General features: G+C 36.3%; 1 protein-coding gene across 1 annotated transcript in view; it reads left to right on the forward strand.

Annotated features, from left to right (window-relative positions):
- The window catches only part of RNF144B (ring finger protein 144B), a 157,555-nt gene that overhangs the window by 72,243 nt on the left and 69,426 nt on the right, over positions 1–15,886 (forward strand). The window lies entirely within an intron of this gene.

The following is a 15,886-nucleotide window of genomic DNA, read 5'->3' on the forward strand; positions in this document are numbered from 1 at the left end:
CTCTCCTGCAGGGTGGGGTTCACAAAACTGCCTTCCTGGATCCAGTGGTACAGAATTGCTCTGATTTACTTTCATGTCTGTCTTTTCCTACACCACTTAAAATCTTATGTTTTATTTACCTTTGTACTCTCAGCACTGAATAAAGAACCTGGTAGATAACACGAGCTTAATAAATGTTTGCGGAATGAAGGAGTGAGTGCGGTAATAGGGTAAGAGCATAAAGGAGGAAGACCAGAGGAAGCCGTCTAAACGTATCATCGCAGAGAAAGAAAGTAGAAGGAAAGGTTCCAGAAAAGATATACCTTCAGTGACATTTGGGGAATGAGCAGCTATTCGTCAGATGAAGAGCATGGGGAAGAATGGCCTGGGTAAATGGGAACCAGAGGAATTTATCGACGAGAAATTTGGGTGCCTGAAAATAGTTTAGTATGGCTGGAACTTAGATACAAAAGAAAAAGGGAAGAAGATGAATCTAAAAAGGTAAGCAGGTTATATGTTGCTTTGAATTTTGTGCCAGTTAAAAAGTCACTTAGGTTATTAGCCAGAATAACCTCTGTGATATCCTGATCAAGTATATAATGCCAGGTGGGATTAGATTTCATGAGGTCATTTGATTAGATGAGTTATTCAATTAATTTTTATGTAACAATTATTTCAAAGTGAATATATGTGTATATTTTTCTGTGTTTAAAACAAAAAGTGTTCTGAAATCACAAACTGAAATCTTAGAAGTTTTAGGGGGTTCTTCTTTGCAGGATCTAACTTAACCCTAAATGGTCTGTATCTTGAGTCAACTTTATAGCCAAATCTTTGTTTCAATGAGCCTTTCCTGGTATATTAGTTACTAACCATTTAAAAATGTGATGCTTACAAAGAGTTTGTAATTAGATAAACTTAGATTCTTTTATAATGACTACTTTTGTGAAGATTAAAAGAGAGAATGTATGCAAAATGCTTAGTACCAAGTTGTGTGCCTGGCGTACAGTAAGGGCTCAAGAATACAATCTGTTTCTTCCTCAAACTCACCAAACCTGAGGAAGCTTCTGCTCTATCTCGATGAACTTTCAGGAGAAACTTTAAGAAAACAACATCCTGCCTCCACATGTATCTTTGCTGAGATGTCTGCTAATTCTTTTGTAAGAGTTTGGAATTTCCTTGGTGATTTTAAACAAGATTTCCTCTCTTAAATGTGGTCATTTGTATGAGTCTTAGATCACAGGGCTGATCTGATTGGAGCACAGAATCTTCAAAGCCTGGGATTTGGTGGGACTAAATATTTTAGCAGTTACTTGCATTTAAAAATAGTTCTAGCCCCCTTTCATCTCAAGGTTTCAGCTAATCACATACTGAGGCACTCTTGACATGCAAGAAAAATGTTTTTCTCTTGGATTTGTAGGTGGGCAGTAGGTTTGCCTCATGCTGAACAGGAACTGAGATGCCAGGTTGGAAAATGAAAACTTAAACTGGTGTTTGCTGAACACTATTTAGTAGTATTACATGGCTTTGATTTGTTTTGATTAAATTCCAAGATGATACAGTCACCTGGCTGTTAAAAAAATTAATTGCCTTGTTTTCTACTTAGAGGTATAATGGCTCCAGATTTGCAAGTTAGAATGCATTTTGCAATAGGGCACTGAAACGTGAGCATAGCAGCTTTTGGTGAGCTTTAGGTGAGCACAGCAGGTTACCTGATCGCATCACCAAGACACCTTTCAGGGAACTTTTGTTTGGAGATGTGCAATTTTCCAAACCCCAATTACTGGAAATAATATAATTGTTAACGTTAACCTACTTGGCCAAAAACAAAGCAAAACTATAACAAATATAAAAATTAGAGATTTAAAAAAAATCACACTCCCTAAACATAATCCAATTAAATTAGAAATCAATATTAAAAATAAGACCACAAAAACAACATCTTGGAAATTAAGAAACACTCTCTCAGATAAACCTTTGATTAAAGAGCAAATCAAAGAGAAATGATAGGTTTTTTAGAAAGCAATAAAAGGTTATACCCACACCTGTAGGGTATGGCATATACCCAAACCTTACTCAGAGGAAAATTTATAACAGTAAACATTTTATTTTTATTCATGAAGAAAAGACCATCAAACCACTTGTCCCTCCATGACAAGCAAATGATAAAATTCAAGTTGGAATTAATGGAATAGAAAAAAAGTAAAAAGACTAAATTAGACAAAAAAACTGGAAAAAGTAAAAATATACAAGATTAGGAATAAGGAAATAGGACAATAGAAACAGGAGAGTTGGAAAGAATTAAACAGCTATACATGCAGACTAGGGTCAAAACTATAGAAACAAATTTGGAAATACGGAAGAAATGGACAATTTCATAAGTAAAATATAAATGATCGATATTGACTCATGTAGGAAATTCAAACAGATCAATTACTATGGAAGTCCCAGTTTGTGCCTGTTGTTGTGTCCCATTTGACATTGGTTCTAGACTTTTTTTCATTTTTAAGGAAGTATTATTTTAAAATGCACTAACATAAGATAGGATAGTAGTCTTTTCCTTTATAATATCAGGTTTTAGTATGTTCTCCTCTAATAGTGAGTTGCAAAAAGTGTTTTTACTTTATCACATGCTGAGTATAACCCTGTGTTTTTCCCCCAGTTCTCTCCAAATACTAGTTAATGTACACCTCTCTTTAAAGAACAGCATGCCAAGCACTTGCTGATAAAATAAAATAAATAAAATGAAATAAAATAAAATAAAATAAGGTGATAGAGAAGTACTTGATGCTGCCAGTGGCTTGGTATTCCAGGCAGTTCTGTCACTGTGGCCTGCAACAAGCACAAAGCTGCCAGGCTGACTGTGGGAGAGGTCAGCTGGAAGAGTGGGAAGTCTGAATGCTCCTGGTACAGTGGTTTTGTCATTTTTGCATAGTGTGAATTTGTAGTTATTTTATCATTTTAATAACTTTAAAATTTATTTGGGAATAATCTTCTTTGGCAGAAAATGAGCTAAAGAAGTAAAAAGTTTAATAAAAAATTGAGTACTGAATTTCTATTTCTCAAGAAAGATGGTGATGAAAGTGTCACTCACACATCTACTGAAGCAGCATCAATATCTATTTCAAAAGTTTGTAATTATTTTAAGAATATTTTGCCCAAAGACCATCATTTAACATGTACAACTGCAGAAGTGTCATTACATTTTATGCAGTGATGCATGACTTTTCATTTAGATCAAACAACTCTTTAAATCTATTTCACCCATTTTCAATTTTAAGTTTTCTTATATGTACATGAAAAGTGAAGTAGTAGCTGTTAATCTGTTGGCTCCATTAGCAGAAGAGAAATTAGCACACAGATTATCCGTTTTATATAAATATTACCAGATTCTCTAGATAGAAATTCAGTTGATTTTTTTTACCTGGATAGTTTAATTATTTTCATCTAATTTATGGAATCAAAGTAAAACTTTTATAACTGTCATTCTACTGAAATTTAAATATTTAATACTGTGAATTATATTTCAAATTTGTTTAAAAAGTTTATCATCGAAAATAAAACTGTTTTCTTTAAATAGCTTTTTTGAGGTATTATTTATATACCACATATTTTACCCATTTAAATGTTCAGTTGGAAGACTTGGTAAATTTATACAGTCATTCAACCATCACTACCATTCAGTTTTAGAACACTTCTATCACCCCCAAAAGTTATTTGTTGCCCCTTTGTGGTCAATCCCCAGTTTTACATCCAGCCCCAAGCAACCTCTAAAAGTGACTGATTTCTTTCAAACAAACCGCAAGAGAAATAGAAATAATTGCCAAATTTTACAAATATTTGTCTGCATACACTAAGTATATTTGAACTATACTTTTGTGATGAAGCTGATGTTAAATATAAAAAATCCTTCAGCATGCAGTATGCATTTTCTCTTTGCAGTCCATTATCCATCAGATTTTAGAAATGCTTTGCATCTTTGAAGAGCGATTTTGTAAATCAGTGCCTATTGATAGCAATGACCATTTTTTGCAAAAGAGTCCTCTAAAATAAGTCAGACAGAGAAAGACAAATACCGTATGATCTCACTTATATGTGGAATCTAAAGAAAAGAATAAATGAATGAAATAATCAGAAACAGTTTCAGAGACATAGAGGAAAAACTGAGGGTTGCTAGATGGGCGGGGGGGGGGGTAAGGGGGAAGGTGAGGGGATTAGAAAGCACAGTCAGTAACCACAAGATTGCTATGGGGTTATGAAAGTTAATTTGGGGGAATGTAATCAATAATGTTGTAAAGATTTTGTAGGGTATCCGATGGACACTTGTCTTATTAGGGAGACCACCTCAGGGAAGATGTAGATGCCTGATCACTGCACTGTACACCTGAAGCTGAAGCTGAACAATAATGAATGTCAAGTACAAGTTTATATATGTGTGTGTGTGTGTGTGTGTGTGTATACATATATATAGTATATATGTATATGTATATTATGGATATAGTTACAAGAAGCGGAGTACAGAATTAGGAATAGAGACAGTGGAAATGTAATAATGGCTGGGTGCGATGTTAGAGGGGTAGTGGATGGGGTAGTGGATGACACAGTGTGAGGGATATAAATGATAAATGTCTAACTTAAATTGTTTTGTGCACCTGAAACTAATAAAAAAATTAATCATTAATATTACTAAAAAAAAAGAAAAGAGTCCTCTAAATTTGGTTGTGTTTTGTTTGAAATCAAGTGGAAATTTTTTTTTCTCTTTTTTTTTTTATTAAATTTATTGGGGTGACAATTGTTAGTAAATTTACATAGATTTCAGGTGTACAATTCTGTATTACATCATCTATAAATCCCATTGTGTGTTCACCACCCAGAGTCAGTTCTCCTTCCATCACCATATATTTGATCCCCTTTACCCTCATCACCCACCCCCCACCCCCTTACCCTCTGGTAACCACTAAATTATTGTCTGTGTCAATGAGTTTTTCTTTCTCATTTGTTTGTCTTGTTCTTTTTCGTTTATATACCACATATCAGTGAAATCATAGGGTTCTCTGCTTTTTCTGTCTGACATTTCACTTAGCATTATACTCTCAAGATCCATCCATGTTGTCACAAATGCTCCTATATCATCTTTCCTTAACGTGGAATAGTATTCCATTGTGTATATATACCACAACTTCTTTATCCATTCATCTATTGAAGGACATTTTGGTTGTTTTCATGTCTTGGCCACCATAAACAAAGCTGCAATGAACATTGGAGTACACGTGTCTCTATAGAGGAATGCTTTCAGATTTTTTGGGTAGATACCCAGGAGAGCGATTGCTGGGTCATATGGTAATTTTATTCGTAATTTCTTGAGAAACCTCCACACTGCCTTCCATAACGGCTGCACCAGTCTGCATTCCCACCAACAGTGTATGAGGGTTCCTTTTTCTCAAGTGGAAATTTTTAATGAAAGTATTCAGTTAATGGAGAAAGCAAAATATTCAGCTTTTGAAGTTTCATAAATTGCAGTTATGGAAAACAAAGCTTACAAACAGGAAGGCATTTGAACTTATAAGGTGTAGGAACTGAGCAAAATAATTAAGAATGCAAACACAGTATAAAGGATTTAAATTTGAAATTTTATAGTTGCACTTGAAACATCTAACTGATGGCAAGAATCTTTTGATGGAAATATTATTTTTAATAGGATAAATTTGTATTTTCTACCTGAATTCAAAATGGATCGACTTTTAGAGGGCCTGTGATTTCAAGGTATCTAACTTTGGTGAAAATGGTAAAAACAATCATGAGTAGGTAATTTATTTGATGAGTCTTTGTATAGATATTTCTCAAAGAAAGGTATTACAATAAAAATAGTGTATTAAAATACTTTGGTTTAAATGCTCATATTTCAATATAAAATATACTTTATTTAGAATTAAGAATATACTGCATTTAGTAGAATTTTCTCTGAGCTTACTAGGTATTTGAGCCTGAAGAGAGAGTATCTTCTCAATTAGAAATATTATGGTATACAAAAAAGAGTAAATCGAAGGGATCAGTAATTCAAAGTAAATGTCCATTTGAAGAAGATTGAAGGAATTTTTAAAAAATAAACTAAGATCATATTAAAAATATAAAAAAGTAGCACTGACTCCATATTAGTGACAAACTGATTAAAATACTTGAATGTGTGCCAAGAATATTTTTTCTTGCCATGTTTTTAATATTAAGATAATATAAAGTTTAAAAAATTGCTTTAAAAAATGCGAACATTTTTTAAAACAATTTTTAATTGAACTATTTTCTAAGTCCACCAATATAATAAAACCAATTATTTTGTCAATGAGTGTAAAATTTAAAAATTACATGATTTTAATTGTTTATTAGCATCTTCTTTTGTTCTCAAAGAGTGCTGATTTGAATGGGAAATTTTATGGTCATTGTGTCTTTAAGAGTCAGTTAATTGCAAATGTTATTTAAACTTTTGTAGATCATAGGAAAAAATAAGAACCTCTTCAATTCACTTCATGAAGCCAGCATATCTTTAATATCAATATAAGACAATCAAATATGATCAGGAAGGTATTGTCTATTCTAGGAATGAAAATTTTGTTGAATATCAGAAAGTCCAGCTATCTAATCCATGGTATCAAAATTTAAAAGATAAGTAACATGATCACATCAGTACTTGCCAAGAAGCCATTTGATAGAAAGTTCAGTGCTATTCCTAATAAAACTCTGCAATGAGGAGGAATAGCAGAAAACGACTTAGATATAACAAAGCCTATTTGTGAAAAACTAACAACAAGCTTCATTATAAATGGTGTAATACTAAAACCAATTAAATAAGGATCTAGATTACAGTGCCTATGACCAGCGTTTTTATTTATCATCTTTAATGTTCTATGAAATGCAATAAGACAACAAATTATATTACTGATATATATATTGGAATAGAAGAGATAAATGATATCTTTCTTGTTGTTGCTGAAATGACTGTGTATATACACCCTCAAACATGAGACGAAATTTTTAAAAAATCCACTCTATAGAATTAATAAAATATTCGGGGAGATAGCTGGATGCCTGATAAATGTAAAATTGAAAGCTTTTTTTCAATTTAACCAAAGCAATGAACACTAAGAAATGAAGGAATTATTTCCTTAGATAATAAAACCATAAAAATATACATAATATATAAATTTCTTGCAGTTCAAACATAGAATAGCAACATGGGTATTAAAAAATGTATAAAATAATCATAAAGTTTCATATTGATAAAGAAATACCCTATTATCCCCAAGGAAAGCATGAAAAATAAGAATACTATAAAGTCATTATAATCAAGATAGTATTGGCCTAGCGGTCATTAAATAGATCATTGGAACAGAGTAGATTCAGAAATAGATCATTCATAGTAGATAATTGAACATAAAAAAACTTAGTATTTGATACATGTTGCATTCTAATTCAGTGGAAAAATCCTAGGTTACTTAATATATTGTGCTGTTATAGATAGTTCTCTACCTACATGAAATATCACCATAAAATATAACTACTCATCATTTAAAGGTAGTTCCTTGGTTAATTAAAGACAAATTAAAAATAAAGCAATTAACATTTAAACAAGAATATCCAGGAAAGAACACAAGTACAATCTGAAGCTTTGGAAACCTTCTTAATCAAGAATGTAAACCCCAGGGTGTGGCTGGATGTCTCAGTTGGTTAGGGTGCGAGCTCTTTTTCCCCTCCTTCTTCCCCCTCCCCCCCCTCTGGTTCAAGCCATTGTTTCTCAGTCTAGTTGTGTAGGACACAGCTCCCTGGCCCATGCTGGTATTACGAGACTTGCGCTCCCTCCCGGCTTGAGGCAGTTGGTCGCCAGTCATTTGTTGGCTGTTCACAGCAGCTCTCACTGGCTGCTGGCTGCTCAAGCTGGCTACTGGCCACTCATGGCAAAGGCGCGAGCTCTTAACAGGGTTGCCGGTTTAATTCCTTCATGGGCCAGCGAGCTGCGCCCTCCACAACTAGGTTGAAGACAATGAGCTGCTGCTGAGCTGCCAGAGAGGCAGCTGGATGGCTCGGTTGGTTAGAGCGTGAGCTCTCAACAAGGTTATGGGTTCAATTCCCACATGGGATGGTGGGCTGCACCCCCTGCAACTAAGATTGAAAACAGCAACTGGACTTGGAGCTGGGCTGCGCCCTCCACAACTAGATTAAAGGACAATGACTGATGGGTCCTGGAAAAACACACTGTTCCCCAGTATTCCCTAATAAAAATTAATAAAAGAAAAAAAAAGAATGTAAACCCCAGAAACTATGTAAGAAAAGGAACTATGTAAGAAAATACGTACAATCAAAAAACATTTTATGGAAATAGTAACATAAAAATAAACCAGTAGACATCAGCTATGTGTGGAAAAAGTATTTGTAAAATATATTGTAGGCCAAGTGTTAATATTTATAATTTATAAACAGCTCTTATAAATAGGAAAAATATAAACTATTCTGAAGCAAAATGGACAAAGAATACAAGTTCTGACAATTAAGTTTACGAACTTTGTTGCAACCATGTTGCTAACCTTTTTTTTATATCAGAGGGATTATTTGTTATAAATTTGTACCAACTGGACAAAAAGTTAACCAAGTTTACTATTTGGAAGTGCTCTAAAGGCTGAGTGAAAAAGTTAGACGAAATGACCTGAACTTTTTGCCAACAATTCATGGCTCTTCTATCACGATGATGTACCAGGTCACACGGCACTGTCTGTGAGGGAGTTTTTAGCCAGTGAACAAAAAACTATATTGAAACACCCTCCCTACTCACCTGATCTGGCCCCCAGTGGCTTCTGTCTTTCCCTGAAGAGAAAGGAAATATTGAAAGGAAGACATTTTGATGACATTCAGGACATCAAGGGTAATTCGATGACAGCTCCGATGGCCATTCTAGAAAATGAGTTCCAAAATTGCTTTGAAGGGTGGACTAGGCACTGGCATCGGTACACAGCTCCCCAAGGGGAGTACTTTGAAGGTGATCATAGTGATATTCAGCAATGAGATATGTAGCACTTAGTCTAGGATGAGTTCGTGAACTTAATTGTCATACCTCATATGAATAGACAATTCACAGAGCTAAGATAAATGGTGTGTGTGTGTTTGTGTGTGTGTGTTAGCATATACCAGTATAATCAAGAACACTGAGAAAAATGCTTAGAAGATACCATATGCTGTTAACTTTGGTACATGGGTGAGTGAGGGGCTAGTGTGAGTACAAAGTGAAAAAAAGAATTATGATACTCTTCTCGCAGACTACTCGGGGAGATAGGCATATAGAGTGCTGCACAGGTCCCAGAGCTGAAGCGTAAAGAAAGAGCTGAATTAGAGGAGAAAGGAAAGTCCTGTGTATCTGAGTAGAGAGGATTCTGGGCAGGAACTTATTTGCTTCAGTACTGGCCATAGGAGATCATTAATTACTTGCAGCTATGACACAGTGACTTCCAGGAGAAGTATAGTTATGAGGGTCAGGCATAGTATGAGTTTAAACGTCATTGTGAGGCCCTTGGAAAAAGGCACTTTGCAAAGACATATCACAAGACTGCAATTACTGCTTATTTAAGTGGATCTTCATATATTTAATCTTCTTATGATTCCTCTCCAGGGGCCAAAGGGAATGAGAAGTTTCCACCTAAGGAACACGGCTTTGTAAGGGATCTCGCTGAGGTCCCATTTTGTCGGCGATGCAAGCAGTGCTGCCCAGAGTCTATGGTTTTTGCTACAGTGGTCAATACCTAGCCAGTGCCCGTGGTGCTCCTTGTGGGTTCCATCCTGTGGCACATGCTGTGGGGAGTGAACCAAACCCTCTGGAGACATTCTGAGGAGGATATGCAGGACTTCTGATGAAAGTGGTAGATGTGGGAGGGAAATAGACTTTCCCTGTGTAGGTGTATTTTGTTTTTCTCTTGTAGAGTGCCGAATAGGGTCCCTCTCTTTCAAGTACCTGCTTTTCCCCATCCAGCATTCATCTCATCCTGGGTTCCATGCCCTTACTTTTGGTTTCTTTGATCTGTTGCAGATGATAGTGTTTGTTGGTTCTCTCTGGCTCTTGGTTTCACTGGGGACTTGATGATTCACTATTCTGCAGGAAGAGGTATGAGAAGGGTGAAAGGGAGAATGCAGGAAAAGAAGGGAATCAGCCATCCACGATATAGAGAAAACAAGTTTTTAAGGGACCTTTAAACTAAAGTTCCACTGGAAAATTAACATTCCCACCTATGAGTAATTTGGTCCCTGTATAGTGGTATCTTAATTTGAAGAATGAAGTTCCTCATAATTTAAGCCAGGAAATAGTTTGACTTTTATTTCAGCTGAGTCCTTTGTATCCTGTAGAGCAGAGGTCTCCAAACTTTTTTCAACGTTTTTTTACTGAGGACCATATGCGGTAATATACACAAACAGCCGGGGCACTCACTCGAGGTGAAAAGTACGTATTGCCTCACCTGGTTTATTTAAGTAAACTAAATATATTTTTGGAATTTGCTGCGGGCCAATTAACAATGGATTGTGAGCCGCAGTTGGCCCGCGGGCCCCAGTTTTGACCCCCTTGCTAGAGTATGGATGTACAGCACTGAGTCCTTCGTGTCCTGTAAGCCAATTAATGCATTGTCTGGGATGATGACTTTGAGAACATTGTTTGGGGGGATTTTTTTTTTCACTGATTGATGCACAGGAATTTGGAGGAGATGGTAATAATATTAGTAGAAGAGTTAATGCAAACTTTGCAAACATAAGGATTCTCAATATTATTTCATCTGACTTTCTAGTGGAGAATCTTAATTCAGGGCTAATGCAGTCATTCTTTCCAGAGTTAGGTGATGAACAAGAGTGCTGAATTCCATTTTCTCATCGGGCCCATAACCCCAGCTTGCTACCGTGTTTCCCTGAAAATAAGACCAGGTATTATATTAATTTTTGCTCCAAAAGACGCATTAGGGCTTGTGTTCAGGGGATGTCATCCTGAAAAATCATACTAGGGCTTATTTTCCGGTTAGGTCTTATTTTCAGGGAAACATGGTAGTGGTGGTATATTTAGGACATTAAGAGTCTTGAACAACTGAATCCTTTGGAGTCTTGCTCTCTTGTTCAGCTCTCTCTCTTGGATCGTGGTGGGTTTTCATGTGGCATAATGGCAATGGCAGTTTGAGATTACAGCCAAGCGCTGCTTAATGATGGGGATGCATTCTGAGGATGGGTCTTTAGGTGATTTAGTGGTTGGGCAAGCATCGTAGAGTGCACTTACACAAATCTAGACGGTACAGCCTACTGCACACCCAAGCTATATGGTATAGCCTATTGCTCCCAGGCTACAAGCCTGTACAGCATGTTACTGTTAAAAAACAACAGAAGATTAAATCAAGTACAGGAGACAATGATGCAATCAAGAGATGCCATAAACACCAGAGGTATGCAGCTGCTGTCTGCGTAACTTGTCACACTCTTACAGCAAACGTGGTTTTTTTTTAATAAGCAAAAAGAGTATACTCTAAAGTAACAATAAAAAGTATAGCATAGTAAATACATAAACCAATAACATAATCGTTTATTGTTATTATCCAGTAGTATGTATTGTTCATATCGTACGTGTTATACTTTTATACGACTGGCAGTGCAGTTGGTTTGTTAACACCAGCATCATCACAAATGTGAGGAATGTGTTGCACTATGATGTTACGTTGGCCACGGTGTCACAAGGTGGTAGGACTATTTCAGCTCCATTATAATCTGATGAGACCACTGTCGCACATGCGATCTGTTGTTGACCGAAAAGTCTTATGCAGCTCATGCCCATATTCTGGTCAGGTTTTTCTTGTTGGGGTCCAGCTGGTTTTGACTTGTTCTGTGAAATGTTGAGATGCTCTCGTATGTATGAAACAGAACCAAATGACATGCCCCAGCTTTTTGAAAACTTTTGTTATCAAGTCTGAGGTAACTGGATGATCATTTCTGGGTCATATTTTGACATTTCAGGTAGTTTGACTTCCATCCCAGCGTAAGCATATCTGACATAGTTTCTATCACATTATTTTATAATGTTCTTAGTCTCATTGTGTCTTACTCTTAGTTCTATACTCAATACCCTCAATAAAAGTTGAATTAAACGTATAAGATGAGCACCATTAGATGCAATAGAAAAAATGCAAATGAAATTGTGGCTGTTTGGAAATGAGAAATCACCATATTGTCAGTGGCAGAACGCCATGACCCTTGCCTTAAATCTTTTCCTGTGGAGAAAGAATTGCACCTATTGCAGAAGCTGGTTTCCCAATACTGCGTTCTTTCATCTGATTTTTTGAAACTGAACAAATCATTAAAAAAAATTTAATGTTTTAACACAAGATATAACTAAGATGTTACATCTAAGGTGACTTACATATTAAGGTAGATTAGAAGAATAATTTCAATAGCACAGGAATAAGTCTTGATGTTTATTTATAAAAAAGATAGTAATTTTCCAAAGAAGAAATTCCACTTGTTGATTCTTATGTAGGACTATAGTGCATTTTATAGTATATATCTATTAACTATTATATATTACATACTATTGCATATATTATTATATAAGTATCTTACACATAAATATCTAGTAATCTAGTAATTCTATTTCTACATGGTTTTGCCTCATATGCAGGGAAAACTAAGTATGCTTTGGATTTATTTTGGTTTAGCGTTATATAACTTTAGGTATATTACAAGTTAATACAATTCCCACAGTTTGGATTACTTACCATTCATGTCAAGATTTTGTTTGCCTTTGCTTTAGGAAGGTCTGTAATTCTGATTAGGAACTGATTCTCTATTATGATGAAGGTCAACATGACTGCAATCTCTAGTGAACAATTTGTAGTATTATGTCTATTTTTGCTAAAAAGATAGAAAACACTTTTGTAGATTGTAGTGGCTGGATTTTACTTCTCAGTCTGAGGTATCAAATGTTACATTTATTTTTGCAGTCTAAAAGAAGCGGCTCCTTCTTAGGTTTACTTGAGGACTCCTCTTTTATTTACCCTTTAAATACTGGTGTTCCTTTGGGTTCTCTTTTTGGATCCCTTTCTTCTCGCTTTTCTTTTGCCTTTCTTCTTAGATGAGTAACACCTACTGAGTTCCTATTGTGACAGGGCCATGCTGTATAGTGAGCAGATTGTGTACTGCACAATTCCAGCAGGTAACAGTCACTGCCCCACCCCCAAGACTCAGATAGTGCCACTCAGGCCCTGTGCTAGCTCCTTCACAACTTCTCATTTGCCCTCACAACAGCCTATGAGATGAAGATCATCATTCCTATTTTATAGATGAGAAAACTGAGTTTCAAGTACGTTAAAACTTGTTTAAACTTACATAATAGCGAGTGGGTGATAGAGTTTGTATGGGTCCAAAGCCTCTGATTCTCTCAACAGCATGCCACCTATTGTGGATAACCTCAACTCTTGGTCATCTGATCTATGGTACTGTGTTTCCCTGAAAATAAGACCTAGCCGGACAATCAGCTCTAATTCGTCTTTTAGAGCAAAAATTAACGTAAGACTCGGTCTTATTTTACTATAAGACCGGGTCATTGTAATATGATATGATATGATGTATGTATGATATGGTATGTTATATGATATAATATACTACTGGGTCTTACTTAATAAAAAGTATAGCATAATAAATACATAAACCAATAACATAGTCATTTATTGTCATTATCCAGTAGTATGTATTGTGCATATCGTACGTGTTATGCTTTAATACGACTGGCAGTGCAGTAGGTTTGTTTACACCAGCATCATCACAAATGTAAGGAACGTGTTGCTCCAAAAGACGCATTAGAGCTGACTGTCTGGCTAGGTCTTATTTTCGGGGAAACACAGTAATTCCTAAAAGACTTTCCACCCCAAATCTCTCTCGGTTGCCAGCCTGCTAGACAAGTATTTCTGTATATCCCACAAGCACCTCAGATTCTGCGGGATTAAAATGGAATCATCATTGTTTTCCTTACGACTTTATTCGCAGTCTAAGCTGGTGGCACCAACAGACTGGGCTCTTCTCTCTCCCTTATCCCCTACATCCAATCAGATATCCAGTCCTAACAATTCTCTTTCTGAAATATCTCTCCATTTGTTCCCTTCTTTTTCATGCCAGTTGTCAAAAGCAGACCCTCCTGCTTTTATTCTGAATGCATCACTCTGTCTGAATTAAGATAAGTGTCACCTAAATTCTTCCATCAGGTCTTCCAACAGGTCTTGCACTGACTGTTCCTCTGACTGTTTCACCTTTTTCCACCTTCCCCAACTGGCTACTTAAAGACTCAGCTTTAAGTCGCTTTCCAGGGATGCCTTCCTTGATTCTTTTCATCAACCTCTTTCCTTCAGTTAAGTGATTTTTCTCTGTGCTCCTGTGGCATATCATGTGTAATATGATAGATGGGTGATATGATCTATCATATCACCCATCATAGGACCCTGAGAACTGATTTGCTTGTCTGACTCCTTCCCTGGCCTGAGAGCTTTTCGAGGACAGGGATCACATCCAACTTGTCTTTGTCTTCCTAACATCTAGCAGCTTTTCTGGGAGGAGATCAATACATGATTGAAGGAATGAATCAGTGCACACAGTGGACTCGTTAGGCAGATCTGAAAGAACTGGTCACATGGTACTATAGTGTTTTACATGTTTATTTAGTCCTACTACACTTTGAGTGTAATTTTTATAAACTTGCATGCTTGAAAATAATGCCAATGTTTTTAAATTATACAATATATATTTTTCTTTCCCCCTGTCATTTACAACAACAGGCAGCATGATTATTGCTTAACCCATGTTTTCATTCATATTGGCAGCAGCTTCTTCCCTTATCCTGTTGATAAGAGATTATAACTCAACTGCATGGTAATTTAAAAAGTGCACTCTGTGTTGAACTTTGGGTTAAGGTGCCAAACTTTTGTATGAACACTAACGAATAAACTAACCCCTTAAAAGGTGCTTTATTTATCTTTCCTTTATCCTGTCCATCATCAGTGGTCACTACACCAAGAAAATACCTTGAGGTTGATTATCTCAGAATCTCAGCGACTGCTAAATTTGAAGTTAGACATCTGGGGTGGTTTTCATTCACATGTACCTTTTTCATCTAATACAGATTTAGGTCTCGTTCCAGCTCTGTCCTATCTGGCTCTAGCCAACTACTTAAATCTCCCTGGACATCAGTTTCCTCATCTTTAAAATTAAGCATTTGGACTAAACTAGCTAGGAGAGCTTTCAAACTCAAATATCCTCTGATTCTATTATTTTGGGTCCCCACTGTGAGTTCTCTTACTGTCTTACCTCTCTTGTCCACTTTCCCTTCCTCTCCCGCTTGCCTGTCCTAACCAACATACACATAGATACGCTGTCTGCATTCTTCAGACCTTGGCTTTGACCCGAAGGTTTTCTTCTCCACGGAGAGCTGAGGAGCAGTTTGCTTGTGTGCTGTTCCTTCACTGGCACACTCATGTCTTCCACAAAAGGTTTGTGAGTCCCTTCCTTTTAAAGAGCACATTCCTGATTGCAGTTGCAAAAGTAGAGTGAGGTGGCAGAGTGAGTACAGAAAACTTCTTGTATTAGAGTAAAGCCATTTCTAAATTGCAACAGTTTTGGAACTGTGATTGTGACCTCTGGGGGGGTGTAGGGAGTGGGGAGGTATATACTCTGTTGTCAGTATCATACAAATGACGTATCTATCTAACGTTTTGCAGCGGGGAAGGCACATCATGGTCCCCCAAAGCTTCCAGATGACTTTGTTTATATTTTCTTTCATTGTGAGTATAACCTGCTAGGTTCCTATGTGTTCCCTACATAATTTGTTGACAGAACACTTCATCATTTCATAAAGGTGTACCTGTAT

Source organism: Rhinolophus hipposideros (assembly GCF_964194185.1).
Source record: "Rhinolophus hipposideros genome assembly, chromosome: 8".
In the NCBI taxonomy this organism is placed as follows: Eukaryota; Metazoa; Chordata; class Mammalia; order Chiroptera; family Rhinolophidae; genus Rhinolophus; species Rhinolophus hipposideros.